This window comes from Triturus cristatus, chromosome 4_1 (assembly GCF_964204655.1).
Source record: "Triturus cristatus chromosome 4_1, aTriCri1.1, whole genome shotgun sequence".
In the NCBI taxonomy this organism is placed as follows: Eukaryota; Metazoa; Chordata; class Amphibia; order Caudata; family Salamandridae; genus Triturus; species Triturus cristatus.
The window spans coordinates 188,709,451-188,728,825 of NC_140585.1; positions in this window are offsets into that span (position 1 = coordinate 188,709,451).

The following is a 19,375-nucleotide window of genomic DNA, read 5'->3' on the forward strand; positions in this document are numbered from 1 at the left end:
AGCCATTGGTTTGGGTGTTTGTGTGCTGCCCGTGTCTGTGGCTTTGTGAGAATGTGCAGGTGTGCGTGTGCTTGGGACAGGTAGGCTGCTAGGAATCGTGGGTGGTGCAGGGGTAGGAGGGGTATGGGACTGTTGGAGGAGGGACACTGCTGCCGTCAGGGAGGATGCCACGGACCGATTGGTCCTCTGTTGGGCAGACATGCCCGATGAAATGCCCTCGATGAACAACACTTGTTGTGTCAACAGAGTGGTGTGTGCATGGAGGACACTCAGCATCGATGTCTGCCCTACATGGATCTGTCTAAGTAAGTCCACAGACTCCTCACTCAGGGCAGCAGGGGACACAGGGCAGTGGGTGCGGTGCCTGGCACAAAGGAGACATGCTCACGAACACAGGAGCCTCCATGGACCTCTGGGATGGGAGCCGATGGGAGGGTGGTGATGGTGGTGGTAGCCTCGGTAGTGGGGGCAGCCTCACTAGCTGGGGTTTGGTGGCTGCTGACACTCGCCTCCACAAGAGAGTCATCCTCAGAGCTGCTGTGACCCTCAGCTGGGGGGTGGTGCTGACAACTTCTCGGAGTGGCTCCACTCACCCTCCATGCCACTGGGTCCCCCTGACTCCTCTCCTTCTGTCCCAGTCAGGCTCTGTGGCTCCTCCTGGTACGTGGAGCTGTCCCCTCCTGTGGCCGTGGATGTATCTGGATAGGAATAGGAAGAAAGAGAACAACATCAGTCACCTGCACTGACTGCACACACCACAGTGAGTACATCACATCACAGGGCAAGCCCTGGCATCATCTGCTGAACACTGCTCAAAGTGCCAACACTGTTTAGAATAAGCCAAATGTCATTCTCAACATCAACATCAACATCAACCATGGCACACATTTCCCTCCTTGACTTTCACCCATATGTCTGTTGCATGTTGGATGCTAATACCCCAATGTCCTGACATGCACCATCCACACATCAGTTGGACATGCAAGTGAACATGTAGGAGTATGTCACTATACACACAGCACATCTTTGGCCACTGACTCAGTACAGGTGTCCGGATGAAGGGATGGACAGAGACTCATTTCACATGCTTGTGATGCATGCCAGCAACACACACTATGATGTTCTCATGTCCTGATAGTCAATGCCGCAATGGGATGCATGGTGCACACTTGAACACAATGCAGGATCATTCATAGCAAGTTAAATGCCATGGCACTGGGATGCCTGGAAATCCAGTCAACACTGTCTCCTGTCACAGGGGCAGGGCATCCAGACAACAACAGTATGCACGGTGTCACACTCATAGCTCAGGGGTAAAGCTAACTCTGCAGATGACAAGTGCACTTGCCCATCCCCTACATACAACATATCCAGGACCCAGAAGACCCCACATCATGCAAATCAGACATATGAGTCCCTGCAAACACAACTCCCTGTACATTAGCACATCAAAGTCTGCCGTGCATGTAACCCAACTGCCTGAAGTACACAGTTGCATACACCATTGTGTGCTGTCAGATGATCACACACCTATATGTCACACAGGTCTTGTCTCTCACAGTCACATCTCAGATGTCCTGCTGACCCTCAAAATCATGGGCACATGTCACTAGGCACAACCTGTAAGTTGATACACATGAGTGGGATTACAGAGTGTTTCTAAATGCCCTTGAGGAGGCATGACTGCCCAGGTCTACGTGAAACAGTGTTTGGCCATGGACAGTAGTCAGGTGGCAAAGCAAGTGTGACACACTTGATATACATACTCCTGAGGCCCACAAATTGGAGTCCCCTGCTGCATGGTTTTGTTTGAAAAACCCCAGCCACATGTGGCGAGTCAGACCAGCAATTGGAACACATATCAAGGGCACACACAGATCACATGTCAGATCCCAGGCATTGGGTAAACAATTGAACCACCCATGAAACACACAACAGAGTCACAGGAACAGATGCTGTCCGTTAGCTGAAGCATAGCTGACTGCAGGGACACAGTGCCCTAGTGACACAAGCAACAGACTGTAGGGGCCACACCTGTGGATCAGATGAGGAGGGTGCATCACACAATTGAGGGACATGAGTCTTGTACTACAAGACCTACGTAATGTGGAAGTGTGACCAGGCCAAAAGACTGCAATTAGCATGTCAGACATAGTACACAGATTAGGCATGGATTTACCCCCTTCTTGCTGCTGTCTGGCCTTTAGCTGCCTATCCAGGTTCGAGAAGACCACCATCAGGATCTGGAGCATGTGGGGGGGCTGGGTCAGGTATCCGCCCCTTCTGCGTGGAGGTGACAGCTTCAGCTGGGTTCGAGTGATCCTCCGGGTCCAGCCCCTAAGGTCCTGCCACCTCTTCTGGCAGTTGCGGATCCGGCGCTTGTAGACCCCCACCGAACGAACTGCCTGGGCGATGGTCAACCATATCTCCTGCTTCTGGTGGGCATCAACCTGTGAGGATGACAAAGTTAAAAGTCAATTAACACACATGCCCCATATTTGTGCTGCACACATTTGGATATACATGTCATCATCACAAAGGGAAATGAGTTACACAGGTAGTGCAACCATGGGAAAGGACAAATAACCTGCATGTCTGACATGTTAACAATGCCTGGGAAGTTTAAGCTTGCACTAATGCACTTTAGCAGCAGAACACCTGTTCATTACATGTACCTATACACTTTGGGGGATGAAAGTAGTCAGTGAGAATGCTTGCCACTGGTGTACACACTGCTAGTACTGCTAGTCAGACAACATGCACAATTAGGAAGGCAGTGTACTGCACACTCACCTGCTCCCCTGGTTTCCCATACAGCTTGCTGTACTGTGAAAGAAGCCCATCCAGCAGGGACTGGTTCTCCTCCTCAGTGAAGGCTGGGGCCCTCTCCAGAGTACGTGCCATAGCAGGAGCCAGAGGATGCAGAGACAGCAGCAGTGGTAGCAGGGATGTGGTCCAGGAGCATGTAGTGCAGGCAGGATAGCTCCCTGGGGGTCAGACAGCCTTATATCTGTGCTGCAGAGACAGAATTTCTGCCATGTGTCCCAAGTGATAGATCCAACACGGTTGCATTTTATGAATCTGGCCAATCCATGGAAATGTAAGACTCGTACACGCCTTCCGCATCGTTCAAATCTTCACCTTATGAAACACTAGGAATTGCAACATTGTTGTAGGCATCCAACTGAATATCCAGTGCACAACTCGTACAAGTGTTGAATCCGCATCCGTCTCCATGACAGTCCAGAGCCAATGGGTGCGCCCGGCTCGGTCAACTGACTGTACAATGAGTATTTTTGAAAATGCACATCCACCCGTCTCCATAAGATTCAATGGCCAAGGCGTACGCCTGTCTCGGACCATGCCTGCCCGATGCACATGCATGATAGTCACCCGCGTCAGGCCTCATTGCAGTCAATGGCAAAGCGTACGCACGGCTTGGTCATGAACCGTGCAATGCGTATGCATTGTCACCCGTGTCGGACCTCATTGCAGTCAAAGGCAAAGCGTACGCACGGCTCGGTCATGAACCGTGCAATGCGTACGCATTGTCACTCGCGTCGGACCTCATTACAATCAATGGCAAAGAGTACGCACAGCTCGGTCATGAACCATGCAATGCGTACCCATTGTCACCCGCGTCGGACCTCATTGCAGTCAATGGAAAAGCATATGCACGGCTCGGTCATGAACCGTGCAATGCGTACGCATTGTCACCCGCGTCGAACCTCATTGCAGTCAATGGCAAAGCATATGCACGGCTCGGTCATGAACCGTGCAATGCGTACGCATTGTCACCCGCATCGGACCTCATTGCAGTCAATGGCAAAGCGTACGCACGGCTCGGTCATGAACCGTGCAATGCGTACGTATTTTCACCCACGTCGGACCTCATTGCAGTCAATGGCAAAGCGTATGCACGGCTCGGTCATGAACCGTGCAATGCGTACGCATTGTCACCCGCGTCGGACCTCATTGGTGTGACTATTCGACGGATTCAACACACAATTACTTTCCAGGGACACCTGTGCACACCTACCACACTACAGCATTGGCCACACAGTGTCCCATGGCATGTAAGGCTGCATTCCCTGTGTGGTGGGGGGGCCACATTTAGTTTGTTGGGTGGCACTTTTGTTCAGCCACTTCTAGGCTGTGCACGTGTACATGGGGGCAGAATCCTTTGTGTGTTGTGCACATTACCACTGTGATGTGCAAATGTACAGTAATGGGCATGAGTCACAGACACAGTTGCAGGTTGGATATGTTTAGGACATGTCACATACACCCTGAGTCCTGGGGGAAATGGCATGTACGTCACAGTGAGACCTGTAGCCACAATTCAGATGTGCACCCACAGTCTGTGTGCATGTTGTGTCGTAGATGATTCCGATCACATGTGCCCAATGGGAGACAGTCCCCACATCCATGTGGTATATGCATCAACCTTGATGGTGTGTGTGTGTGTCTAAGAGATGTACATGTAGGGCCTGCAGGGACAACAGTGGCCACTACCTGTGGGACTCACGCTTGCCTTGTGGTGTGTACATGATACGCCATGTCCATGCAGTGTTGATGTGGCAATACAGGGACCCTGGGCATCTGCATGGCAGAGATCTGTGATGCCTGGGAGACATCAGGCCTCACTTGTCACTGTGGTGTGTGTTTGTAATGTCACAGCAGTACATAGGTCGGGTGACACAGCCAGATGATTGGCCATTGCACTACATGGGACTCATGTGGACATGTGGAATTGAGATGTGAGGTGATGGACATGTAGGTGACATATGTGTCCATGCCCAACAGCACACACCTCAGTACATTGTGTAATATCATGATGCATCATGTGATTTTGAGCCTGGTCATGGCCACATGGGTGGATGAACTGACAATCTTCCTTTGTTCATCTCTGTTCTGCAGGGCACCAGCTGTCAATCGACCGTTCCCAGACCTTCAAACCATGCAGGAAGGCGACTGCATCCGACGGTACCGCTTCACCAGGCCACTGGTTGAGGAGTTGGCGGAGCAGTTGGCGCCACATCTGCTACCTGGCCGGACATACCCTACAGCACTGACCCCAGAGGTGAAGGTGATGGCAGCCCTGCACTTCTTTGCTACTGGTACCTTCTAGTACACTGTGGCTAAAGCAGGTGGTATGTTGCAAACTATGTTTAGTCATGTGCTTCGCGATGTCTTGGAGGGGATGTTGCATTTCCTTGACCTGTACATCAAGTTCCCTAGACCAGCTGAACTCCCAGAAATAAAGGATGCCTTTTATACACTGGGGAGTATGCCGAACGTCATCGGATCTATTGATGGAACACATGTGGCCCTGATACCACCACAGGCACATGAGCAGGCATACCGGAACAGGAAACATTTCCACTCGATCAATGTTCTGGTGGTATGTCTTGCAGACATGTGTATCACTATATAATGCCTATATAATGAGGAGTAGTCGCATTGCAACGCTGATGTCACAGATGCCAGCTCAGCGTGCCTGGCTTGTCGGTGTGTACTGACTGTTTATCATTGTGTGTGTTTGTCAATGTTGTATTCCGCACTCCTACAAAACTCAGCTACTTGTTCATTTTTGTGTGTGTAGGTGACTCCGGATACCCCAACATGCCGTAGTTGCTGACACCCCTCAGGAACCCTGTGACACCAGCCTAGATGCACTACAATGAGGCACATGGTCGGAGCAGGAGGGTGATTGAGCGGACATTCGGCCTCCTGAAAAGCCGCTTTCGCTGCCTGGACAAGACCGGAGGGGCCCTCCCAAATGAGCCTGCAAAGGTGTGCAAAATAATCCTTGTATGCTGCATGCTACACAACATGGCAGTGCGGATGACCAACCTCCGGCACCTGTGGAGGATCCCGGCCTGGGCCACGATGCCAGTGATAATGAGGATGAGGGTGACGTCCGCTCACAGCTCATCAACAACTTCTTCACCTGAATGTGAGTTTCCAGGGTTGTTATGTCAATGTATGGAGTTAGCCTGGAATGTGTTGTTCCTGCTCTGTTGCTGTATGAGTGTGTCTGTGTGCCACTTGACTGGATGCGTGCAGTGCTGTGTCCATTCAGGTGGTGTGTATTCCACAATAGGGTAGTACTGCTAATTTGTTTTTGTGTAGGTTTCTTGTGACATGTTTTGTGCATGTGTATTGCATTTCTCTCCCGTTCTGTTGTGCTTTTGACTGTGTCTTGTGTCTGTCCTTCACTGGGTAATTTGCTTGTTGTTTGGTCAACACTGACCCCCAACACCCAGAATCCGACACCAGTGTGGGAGTAGTCAATTGACATCAAGTGATGTGCCACACACCCCTGGACTACAATTCTCAGACACTCTGTGACCGTGTGACCACCGTAATGTACAATTGCCTTGCAACTATTTTTGAATAAACATGTTGCTGATGTGTAATGAACCTGTGCTATGCTTTGTTAGGTGCGTTGTCTGTCTTCCGACATCTGAGTGACATTTGCAGCCCTCACCTGTGAACTTGTTACCAATGACTGTGGATAGGTGTTGTGTTTGGGCATACCTATCTGTTTCAGCTCAACATCATTGTGTGGGATGAGTAACATGGCCATGGTGAGTATGTGTTGCCATAGTGGTGTGTCTCCCTCACATGTGCCACATCACCATGACTCACCTAATGTTGGTCACATTGTTGCAGTATTTGGCATGCACTGTGCTGTGTGGCAGATCGACATCTCCATGACACAAGACAAGTTGGAATCACAACAGAGGCAAGTATGGTGTACTGGTGAGTTAATTTTCGAACATGTGTGAGGAAAGTGCCTTGATGGTGGGTGCTGTACATTGGTTTTGGAATCCAAAGTTCACATTAGAGTTGGAAGTGCGGGTAGATGAAATGTCCAGAGTAAAGTCCACAGTCATCTGCTACATTGAACCAACATGAACCCTCCATGTCATGTTTTAAGTTTTATTTCTTAGTTATCTTTTAGCTTTTTTCTGTTTATATCCTACACTCTCTTTTTTTTCTTTATCTTTCTCACTTAACCTATCTTCATTTTGTGTTTTCTTATCAAAGAGGGGGAGGTGTGGTGATGTGATCATTTCAGAGACCTGTGAACATTCTGTGATGTCATCTAGAATATTGTGTTTAACATTCTCTGGATGCTCAGAGTGGCAGATGCTATTTATGCCTTGGTTGTACTGGGGACGGCTCTCTGTACTCCCCAATAAATCTACAACTGGAATCTATACAGCGTTGTTTTTCTTTATTTCACAGTCTGAGAACCGCCTTCAACCATGACTCGTCTAATAGGCAGTTGAGATTGGCAGGACAGACGGAGGAAAGTGACTGTTCCTAGGTTATGGTAGGTCAGATGGGTGAGCGAGCATTTTCGGTGGCAGCATCCATATTATGGGTATTTTCACAACACTAATGCTTCTGCTTGTTTACCCCATTTAGCTTTTGTTGATGACAGCACTTTGAATCCTTTTTGATTTTATGCACTTTACAAATTAAAAATGCAATTTTGTGAAAATGAAAAAGCATCAACTTACAAAAACTTGTAAGTTCATCTTTGTGAATCAAGCCCTATATTCTTGCTCTATTCTTCTTTTTATAATTACGAATAACACTGAATATATTATTTTGCTCTTTTTAATGCTCAACACTCTTTTTTTCTAGTTAATTACTAGGCACTCTGTCTATTTTTGCCTGAAGAGCTCTTACCTCAAGTCTGAGGTGTTGTAGATTTAGGGGGCGATTCCGATTCCGGCCGCAAATCGCAACGACCGACACGGACCCGGACCGGATACCGATCGACACGGACGAGCACCGTACGGCCCATGCAGTACGATGCAACGCGTGTGAATTACACAACCGACACGTACGGAATACAAGTCGTATGACCGAGCCGTAGGGAAAATAGTGATCCGGCCGGAAAATCGACGAGAGTTTCCCTGACTGACACGAACCCGGAATGAACCTGACCGACCCGTACCCGCGATGTCCGATCCGCGCAGTACGATGCAATGCATGTAAACCCAGACCGCACGACCGACACGCACAGAAAACCGGGCCCACAAGTAATCGAGATCTCCACGACCGACGCGTATGAAACACAGAAGATAGGCAGCGTGAACGAGGTGGAAGAGCCCGCACGAGCCAACATCAGCGTCCGTTTCCGTCAGAAGAACGTCTCCTTCATGCCTACAAAACCCAAGGAAAAAAGACAAAAAAAGGACCAAACAAGCAATGACAAAGCCAATAAATATCAAATAAAAAAAACTGGGACAAATACACACCCACAACTTCAAATATATAAAGGACTACAATCACTACCATGATCCCTTGCAAACAGGAGACACAGCCAGCAGCAAACACCATTACACAGCAACCACAGACACACTCACAACTCACCCATCACACAACTCACACACCTCATCCAAAAGCACACACACATACAGCCAGCAAAACTAACACTAACCCACCCTCACCTGCTCCCTCACACACATCCCTCACCACCACTACCCATCAGCATGCCCCCAAAAAAGAATCCAAAGTTCACAGATAGTGAGTTAGAAGTGCTGGTAGACGAGATCATCAGAGTAGAGCCACATTTGTTTGGTACATTTGGTACATTGGTCCAAAGGACCCCCATGTCACAGAAAACCAAGATGTGGGCGAGGATTGTGGACAAGGTGAACGCTCAAGCACCAGCAAGGCGCACAAAGGATGCTATCCAGAACAGGTGGTATGACGTGCGCAGGAGGGTCAAGAAACTCATCGAAAAAGATCACTCCCTGAGTCCCTGGCCCTCCTGCCAAACCAGTCTACTTCAGGACCTGGTAGAAGAAGGTGCAAGACATCCTACCACCAGAGAGCGTCCATGGGCTAACAGACATACCAGAGCCTGGTGAGTACACAAACAACATACCCAAGATTGTGTGGCAAGGGGACAGTGAAACCATGCACCGCAAGCAAAGCTACAGCAACCATTAGATAATCAACCCAAGATGTGTATGCCAGTCAGACATACACAATACCTGCCATCTCATAGTGACTTGGAACTGTGTCATGACATGCACCAACCTACAAACAAATAGAGCAAAGCAGTGGCACAAAGCTAAATAGACACTGCCAGACAGTTTGCCACCACAACCACACTACCTCACAGTGCAGCTGACTGACAGGAAGGAATAGTGGGGATGCAGGTGAAGTGAGTGTATCCAAGAGCATGATGGGGCCTGTAGTCACAGATAATGCTCCCCCTCCTGATTGGCCCATCAAGACCTCTCTGAAACATGCTCTGTCATGTACAGGGAGTGGAAAATGACTGACAAGATGGCTCACACTGGCTCCAGCTGTGGGGAGCACAAGACCCTGGTAGGGCATGTGTGCAAGCCAATAAACAAAGGGGGCCCCCAAAAATAAAATATAAAGGTAGAGACTATGGGGAGGAAACCAGTTCAGTGCAAAGAGAAATAAACTCTACCCTTTATATGAAAGAAGTACACAGTATCAATGAATATTTTTGAATGCAAGCTAGAGACACTCAAGAGAAAAGGAACACAGAAAATGTATGCATACATATATATACAACTACTTCAATTTATGTTTAATACAAATACTTTTTATTTCACTAATTAGGATAATTAATATATACAAGTTTAGCACATTAGAAAAATTTAGTGCGACAAAGATCAGTGAAAACAGGTTCCCACTCAGAAACAGCAGAAAAAGAAAAAGAAAAAGAAAAAGAAACTGATCACACATACATTCATTCACAACCAACACACACATTCATCAAAGTTCATACACATGTACTGTTTATGTTGGTGCCGAATAAGTGGTACAAGGGAAGTCCCAACCCTCAAAGGGTCTTCACAAAAAATACTCAAAAACACAAGTGAGTATGTAGGCCTTGGTGGAATCAAGGGTTTCAGAGGAAAACAGTTTAACTTGATCTAAATCCGGTACGGAGAAACAAGAGGGAGGGGCCCTTGTGCAAAACGCCGATGCGCGTTTCGGTGAAACAACTCCGGATGACGGAGTACCACCTTCTTCAGGGCAAAACAGAACCACACAAATCAAAATCGGGACCTGTATCAATAGGAGAGAAATAGTTCAGCGTAATAGTTTCTACAACAGCGTTTCAATACGGCCAAGGGATGCCATACTAAACTAAATACGAATACAGGGGATTCTCCAAAGTTGGTGGACAGAGAGAAGCCAAAACGCCAGGATTCGATCTTTGCGGGGAGGGAGAGGCAAGGACACCTCACTTCCAGCAGGCTCACCGCTAGTTTCAATGTCCGATCCAATAAGAGCAAGAAACGCCAGATAATTAGAGTCAGAGAAGGCAGAATCGCCAGATGATAAGCATCGGGTTCGCCAAATGATTAGTCAACCGGGCGGGACAGCAGAAAGCTCGGGATAAGCTTCAATGTTCAACGAGCGTCTGAACTGATTAACCGACGTCTCAAAGGCGGCGTCTTGGAAAAGCAGTCGCTTGCGTGTGCATGTGTGCAAATCAGAAGCAGGACACCACTGACTGACATCCTGAAAGACAGCTTGCACGCCCCACAATGGAATCACGTTTCACGGTGGGACGTCTGGCCGGGTGGGAAGGCGGACTGACAGCTCTGACCATACTTACCAGCATGTGGAGACACACACACCCCTCAACACAAACTCCACACAACTCACCTGGTAGAATGCATTGACCCACACCTCTGTGAAATATCAGCAAAAGATACCCCGTACTGGGTGCTGCTGTGTGAAGCACAGGGGCTCTCTTTGGACTTGTAGCCAAAAAAACACCAGGAGTTCACAGTCAGCCATCTTGCCATTGCTGTCACACCCCCTCCTGGGAAGCAGAGTCAAGAGGAAGGAAGTATGGGCATGCTGGGAGGGGGGGGTGTAGCCAAGAGTATGATGGGAGTTGCAGTCACAGACAATCCACACACACCTACATGGCCCAGCAAGTTCTAACTGAACAATACTCGCCCCACAGGGAGTGGGAAGGGACTGACAGGATGTCTGACACTGGGCTCTGTTGTTGGGAGCACAAGGCCATGCTGGGAACTGGGCAACAACAAATACCAGGACTTCACAGTCAGCCATCTTGCCATTGCTGTCACACCCTCTCACAGGGAAGCAGAGTCAAGAGGAAGGAAGTATGGGCATGCTGGGAAGGAGGGTGTAGCCAGGAGCAGGATAGGAGTTGCAGTCACAGTCAATCTACACCCACCCACATGGCCCAGCAAGGTGTAACTGAACCATACTCGCCCCACAGGGAGTGGGAAGGGACTGACAGGATGTCTGACACTGGGCTCTGTTGTGGGGAGCACAAGGCCATGCTGGGAACTGGGCAACAACAATATCAAACTCTGTCCGTGACAAGCTGGGAAAAAGCAGTGAACAGGCAGGCATCTGTTCGTAAAGTAGAAAATGTCATGTTTGTGAACCATAGATGCATGTAGAAACATAACTCACATCGTGTGTCTCTTCCAAACACAGGTGGTGCTGGGCACCCAGCACCAAATGAAGAGGATTCCCAGTCCCAGACTCTGGCGGACACTGAGCTCTCTGGTTTGACTCTGTCTCTATCCTCTTCGGATGATGACGACCAACCTGGCCACTCTGGTGTGAGTCATCATGCAGCGCCGGCAGCATCAACATCCACACCCCCTGTACCCATGCCTCCAGCATCTGGAAACCGTCAGGGCACCCCCTCCAACACGGACAGACCAAGGCCACTGAACACCCACAACACAGGGACACAGGACCCCCCGGAAGCTACAGCAAACACCACCAGCAACACCACCCAAGGGGTCCCAGTGTCACCTGTGCGTCCCACTGCTGGTCCTGCCAGTGTGGATAGGGGTGCTGGGAGGGGTGGGAGGCAGAGGGCGCATCTTGCAGAGGGGTCTAGACTGCATGATGACTCCCACCTGGCACGCATCATAGATGCATACCAGGATAGCACCGGAGGATTTGGCCAGGTAGTGGGGATCCTCAAGGACATGCAACTGGAGCAGGCTGCTATAAGGCCCACATGGATGCCAAGTAGGATGCCCTTACTGCGGTGCATCGGGACATACTCCAATGCCTCTGCCAGATCAACACAAACCTGTCCACACCTCCCTGTGTGGCCACAACATCTGTTGCAACACCATCTGCCAGCACCACAGGGAGGGAGGATGACTCTGGCGGAGAGTCCCCTGCACCGCAGAGGTCTGCACCTGAGGATCCCCCCACCCAGGAAGAAGAGGGGTCGTCCGAAGAAGGACATGTGAGAGGCAGATGTCCCAGCACATCCCCCAGGGCCTCTAAATCTGTTATGGACAATGTTCTTTGTGCGCAACACGTTCACCTTGTCCAATCGCCCTCAACTCGCCCACATGACATGGAGGGTTCATGTTGGGCCAATGTAGCAGATGACTGTGGAATTTACTCTGGACATTTCATCTACCAGCACATCCAACTCTAATGTGAAGTTTGGATTCCAAAATCAATGTACAGCACCCACCATCCTGTGCACTTTCCTCACACATGTTCGAAAATAAACTCACCAGTACACCATACTTGCATCTGTTGTGTTTCCAACTTGTCATGTGTCATGGAGATGTCGATCTGCTACACAACACAGTGCATGCCAAATACTGCAACAATGTGACCAACGTAAGGTGAGTCATGGTGATGTGACACATGTGAGGGAGACACACAACTATGGCACCACAACACATACTCACCATGGCCATTTTACTCATCCCACACAATGATGTTGACCTGAAACACATTGGCATGCGCAGACACAACACCAACCCCAGTCAGTGGTAACAAGTCCACAGGTGAGGTAAGCAGATGTCAGTCAGATGTGGGAAGGCAGACAATGCACATAACAAAGCATAGCACAGGTTCATTACACATCAGCAACATGTTTATTCGACAATAGTTGCAAGGTAATTCTTCGTAACAATGGACACACGCTTACAAAGTGTTGGAGAATTGAAGCCCAGGGATGTGTGGTACATCAGTTGATGGGAATTGACAACTTCCACACTGGTTTTGGATTCTGGGTGTTGGGGGTCAGTGTTGACCAAACAACAGGCAAAGTACCCTGGGAAGGACAGACACAAGACACAGTCAAAAGCACAGCAGAATGGGAGAGAAATGCAATACGCATGTACAAAACATGTCGCAGGAAACCTACACAAAAACAAGTTAGCAGTACTACCCTATTGTGAAGTAAACACCACCTGAATGTACACATCACTGCACGCATCCAGTCAAGTGGCACACAGACACACTCAGACAGGAACAGAGCAGGCACAACACATTCCAGGCTACCTCCATACATTGACATTACAACCCTGGAAACTCACATTCAGGTGAAGAAGTTGTTGATGAGCTGTGAGCGGACGTCACCCTCATCCTCATCATCCCTGGCATCTTTGCCCAGGCTGGGATCCTCCACAGGTGCCGGAGGTTGGTGATCATCATCCTGGATGAGGGGCACCTCCTTCCGCACTGCCATGTTGTGTAGCATGCAGCATACAAGGACTATTTTGCACACCTTTGTCCAGGCAGCGAAAGCGGCTTTTCAGGAGGCCGAATGTCCACTCAATCACCCTCCTGCTCGGACCATGTGCCTCATTGTAGCGCATCTCGGCTGGTGTCACATGGTTCTGGAGGGGTGTCAGCAACCACAGCATGTTGGGGTATCAGGAGTCACCTACAAACACAAAAATGAACACGTAGCTGAGTTTTGTAGGAGTGCGGAATACAACATTGACAAACACACACAATGAGAGACAGTTAGTACACACTGACAAGCCATGCATGCTGAGCTGGCATCTGTGACATCAGCGTTGCAATGCGACTACTCCTCATTATGTATGCATCGTGCGCCGAACCAGGGAACAGTGCACACACATGTGTGATAGACATGTCAGCAAGACATACCACCAGAGCATTGATGGAGTGGTAGTGCTTCCTGTTCCGGTATGCCTGCTCATGTGCCTGTGGTGGTATCAGGGCCAAATGTGTCCCATCAATAGATCCGATGACGTTCGGCATCCTCCCCAGTGTATAAAAGGCATCCTTTATTTCAGAGAGTTCAGCTGGGCTCGGGAACTTGATGTACAGGTCTAGGAAATGCAACATCCCCTCTAAGACATCGCGTAGCACCCGACTAAATATCGTTTGTGACATACCACCAGCAGTAGCCACAGTGTACTGGAAGGTACCAGTAGCAAAGAAGTGCAGGGCTGCCATCACCTTCACCTTCACCTTCACCTCTGGGGTCAGTTCTGTAGGGTATGTCGGGCCAGGTAGCAGATGTGGCGCCAACTGCTCCGCCAACTTCTCAATCAGTGGCCTGGTGAAGCGGTACCGTCTGATGCAGTCGCGTTCCTGGATGGTCGCAAGGTCTGGGAATGGTCTATGGATAACTGGTGCACTGCAGTACAGAGATGCATAAAGGAAGATTGTCAGTTCATCCACCCATGTGGCCACCATGACCAGGCTCAATATCACATGATAGATCATGACATGACACAATGTACTGAGGTGTGCGCTGTTGGGCATGGACACATATGTCACCTACATGACCATCACCTCACATCTCAATTCCACATGTCTACATGAGTCCCATGTAGTGCAATGGCCAACCATCTGGCTGTGTCACCCAACCTATGAACTGCTGTGACACACACCACAGTGACAAGTGAGGCCTGATGTCTCCCAGGCATCACAGATCTTTGCCATGCAGAAACCCAGTGTCCCTGTATTGCCACATCGACACTGGCATGGACATAGCGTATCACGTACACACCACAAGGCAAGCGTAAGTCCCACAGGTAGTGGCCACTGTTGTTCCTGCAGGCCCTACATGTACGTCTCTTAGACACACACACACCATCAAGATTGATGCATATACCACATGGATGTGGAGACTGTCACCTACTGGGCACATTTGATCAGACACATCTGAGACACAACATGCGCACAGACTGTGGGTGCACATCAGTATTGAGGCTACAGGTCTCACTGTGACGTACATGACATCACCCCCTGGACTCAGGTTGTATGTGACATGCCCCAAACATATCCAACATGAAACTGTGTCCGTGACTCATGCCCATTACTGTACAATTGCACATCACAGTGGTAATGTGCACGACACACAAAGGATTCTGCCCCCATGTACACATGCACAGCCTGGGAGTGGCTGCACAAAAGTGCCACCCAACAAACCAAATGTGGTCGCCCAAACACCCAGGGAATGCAGCCTTACATGCCATGGGACACTGTGTGGCCAATGCTATAGTGTGGTAGGTGTGCACAGGTGTCCCTGGCAAGTAATTGTGTGTTGAATCCGTGGAATAGCCACACCAATGAGTTCCGACGTGGGTGACAATGCGTACGCATTGCACAGTTCATGACCGAGCCGTGCGTACGCTTTGCCATTGAATGCAATGAGGTCCGACGCGGGTGACAATGCATACGCATTGCACGGTTCATGATCGAGCCGTGCATACGCTTTGCCATTGAATGCAATGAGGTACGACGTGGGTGACAATGCATATGCATTGCACGGTTCATGACCGAGCCGTGCGTACGCTTTGCCATTGAATGCAATGAGGCCCGACGCAGGTGACTATCATGCATACGCGTCAGGCAGGCATGGTCCGAGACAGGCGTACGCCTTGGCCATTGAATCGTATGGAGACGGGTGCATGTGCATTTTCAAACTACGCGTTGTACAGTCAGTTGACCGAGCAGGGCGCACCCATTGGCTCTGGACTGTCATGGAGACGGACGCGGATTCAAAACTTGTACGAGTTGTGCACTGGAAATTCAGTTGGATGCCTAAAACAATGTAGCAATTTCAAGTGTTTCATGAAGGTGAAGATTTGAACGATGCGGAAGGCGTGTACAAGTCATACATTTCCATGGATTGGCCAGATTCATAGAATGCAACCGTGTTGGACCTATTACTTGGGACACATGGCACAGATTCTGCCTCTGCAGTACAGATATAAGGCTGGCTGGACCCCAGGGAGCTCACTTCCCTACACTACTTGCTACTGGACCACATCCCTTCTACCACTGCTGCTTTCTCTGCATCCTCTGGCTACTGCTATGGCACATACTCTGGAGAGGGCTCCAGCCTTCACTGAGGAGGAGAACCAGGCCCTGGTGGACGGGCTCCTTCCACAGTACAGCAAGCTCTATGGGAAACCAAGGGATCAGGTGAGTATACAGTCCACTGCCTTCCGAATTATGCATGTTGTCTGACTAGCAGTACTAGCAGTGTGTACACCAGTGGCAAGCATTCTCACTGACTACTTTCATCCCCCAAAGTGTGTAGGTACATGTAAGGAACAGGTGTCCTGCTTCTAAAGTGCATTAGTGCAAGCTTAAACTATCCAGGCATTGTTAACATGTCAGACATGCAGGTGATTTGTCCTTCCCCATGGTTGCACTACCTGGTAACTCATTTCTCTTTGTGATGATGACATGTATATCCAAATGTGTGCAGCACAAATATGGGGCATGTGTGTTAATGTACTGTTAACTTTGTCATCCTCACAGGTTGATGCCCACCAGAAGCAGGAGATATGGCTGACCATCGCCCGGACAGTTCGTTCAGTGGGGGTCTACAAGTGCCGGATCCGCAACTGCTAGAAGAGGTGGCAGGACCTTCAGGGCTGGACCCGGAGGATAGCTAGAGTCCAGCTGAAGCTGTCACCTCCGCGCAGGAGGGACGGACACCGGACACTAGGGCACTGTGTCCCTGCAGTCAGCTATGATTCATCTACCGGACGGCATCTGTTCCTGTGACTCTGTTGTGTGTTTCATGGGTGGTTCAATTGTTTACCCAATGCCTGGGATCTGACATGTGATCTGTGTATGCCCTTGATATGTGTTCCAATTGCTGGTCTGACTCGCCACATGTGGCTGGGGTATTCCAAACAAACCCATGCAGCAGGGGACTCCAATTTTGGGGCCTCAGGAGTATGTATATCTAGTATGTCACACTTGCTTAGCCACCTGACTACTGTCCAGGGCCAAACACTGTTTCATGGAGACCTGGGCAGTCATGCCTCCTCAAGGGCATTTAGAAACACTCTGTAATCCCACTCCTGTGTATTAAATTACAGGTTGTGCTTAGTGACATGTGCCCTCAGATGTCTGCCTCTGTGTTATTAGGGTGTGGCTTGTTGTTACGTACAACTGGGGTGTCCATGATTCAGAGGGTCAGCAGGACATCTGAGATGTGACTGTTAGAGACAAGACCTGTGTGCAATATAGGTGTGTGATCATCTGACAACGCACAATGGTGTATGCAACTGTGTCCTTCATGCAGCTGGGTTACATGCATGGCAGACTGTGATGTGTTAATGTACAGGGAGTTGTATTTGCAGAGACTCATATGTCTGGTTTGCATGATGTGGGGTCTTCTGGGTCCTGTATATGTTGTTTGCAGGGGATGGGCAAGTGCGCCAGTCATCTGCAGTGTTAGCTTTACTCCTGAGCTAGGATTGTGAGTCAGTGCATATTGTTGTCTGGATGCCCTCCCCCTGTGACAGGAGACAGTGTTGACTGACTTTCCAGGCATCCCAGTGCCATGGCATTTAACTTGCTATGAGTGATCCTGCATTGTGTTCAAGTGTGCACCATGCACCCCATTGTGGAATTGTCCATCAGGACATGAGAACATCATAGTGTGTGTTGCTGGCATGCATCACAAACATGTGAAATGAGTCTCTGCCCATCCCTTTATCCGGACACCTGTACTGAGTCAGTAGCAAGAGATGTGCTGTGTGTATAGTGACATACTCCTACATGTTCACTTGCATGTCCAAATAATGTGTGGGTGGTACATGTCGCAACATTGGGGTATTAGCCTCCAACATGCAACAGACATATGTGTGCAAGTCAATGAGGGATATGTGTGCCATGGTTGATGTTGAGAATGACAATTGGCTTATTCTAAACAGTGTTGGCACTTTGAGCTGTGTTCAGCTGATGATGCCAGGGCTTGCCCTGTCATATGATGTACTCACTGTGGTGTGTGCAGTCGGTGCAGGTGACTGATGTTGTTCTCTTTCTTCCTATTCCTATCCAGATACATCCACGGCCACAGGAGGGGACAGCTCCACGGACCAGGAGGAACCACAGAGCCTGACAGGGACAGTAGGAGAGGAGTCGAGGGGACCCAGTGGCACAGAGGGTGAGTGGAGCCACACAGAGGAGTTGTCAGCACCATCACCCCCAGCTGAGGGCCACAGCAGCTCTGAGGATGACTCCCTTGTGGAGGTGGGTGTCAGCAGCCACCAAACCCCAGCTAGTGAGGCTGTCCCCATGACCGCCACCACCACCACCATCACCACCCTCCCATCGGCTCCCATCCCAGAGGTCCCTGTAGGCTCCCGTGTTCGTGAGCATGTCTCCTTTGTGCCAGGCACCGCACCCCCTGCCCCTGAGTCCCCTGCTGCCCTGAGTGAGGAGTCTGTGGACTTACTTAGACAGATCCATGTAGGGCAGACGTCGATCCTGAAGGTCCTCCATGCACACACAAGTCTGTTGACACAACTGGTGTCGTTCATGGAGGGTATTTCATCGGGCATGTCTGCCCTACAGAGGACCAATCAGTCCATGGCCTCCTCCCTGATGACAGCAGTGTACTTCCTCCAACAGTCCCGCACTCCTCCTACCCCTGCACCACCCACGATTCCTAGTAGCCTACCTGTCCCAAGCACACAAACACCTGCACATTCTCACAGAGCCACAGACACGGGCAGCAAACAAACACCCAACCCAAGGTCTAGACGTGCACACAAGCAAGCACAGGGGACTGATACCACACTCACAGGGGATGGTTTGCAGACACACACAGTCATCCACAACCACTCCGCAATCCTCCAAAACCTCTCCATCCCAGCCCCCTTCCCTTGCCTCACCTGCAACCCCATCTCCCCAGAAGCTCTTCCTCTGTGACCTTGGCCTCTTCCTCACCGACCCAGCAGATCCAGATTACAAGGGGAAAAGGAAGTCCCCACACACAGAGGGGAGAGCCCCTCATACCCGGACACCCTCCCCAGGTGCAGTCAGACTGAGACCTCCACCCGCAAGTCCCCCCGGAGCTGGAAGAGCACAGCTCCAAGGCAAAGTCTCCGTCCTCCATCCCCCAGGCCACCACTCCAGAGGTTCCCCTGCCACTCCGTGCCCCAGGTTGCCCCACCCACAGATACACCATCCCCAAAATGCTGCAACCCTCCCCCCTACCACTTGCTCCTCCACACCTGGTCAGACAGTCAGGGCCCGATTCACAGAACTAACTTAAGACAAAATCCTAAACTTACTACCATTTTGGTATTCACAG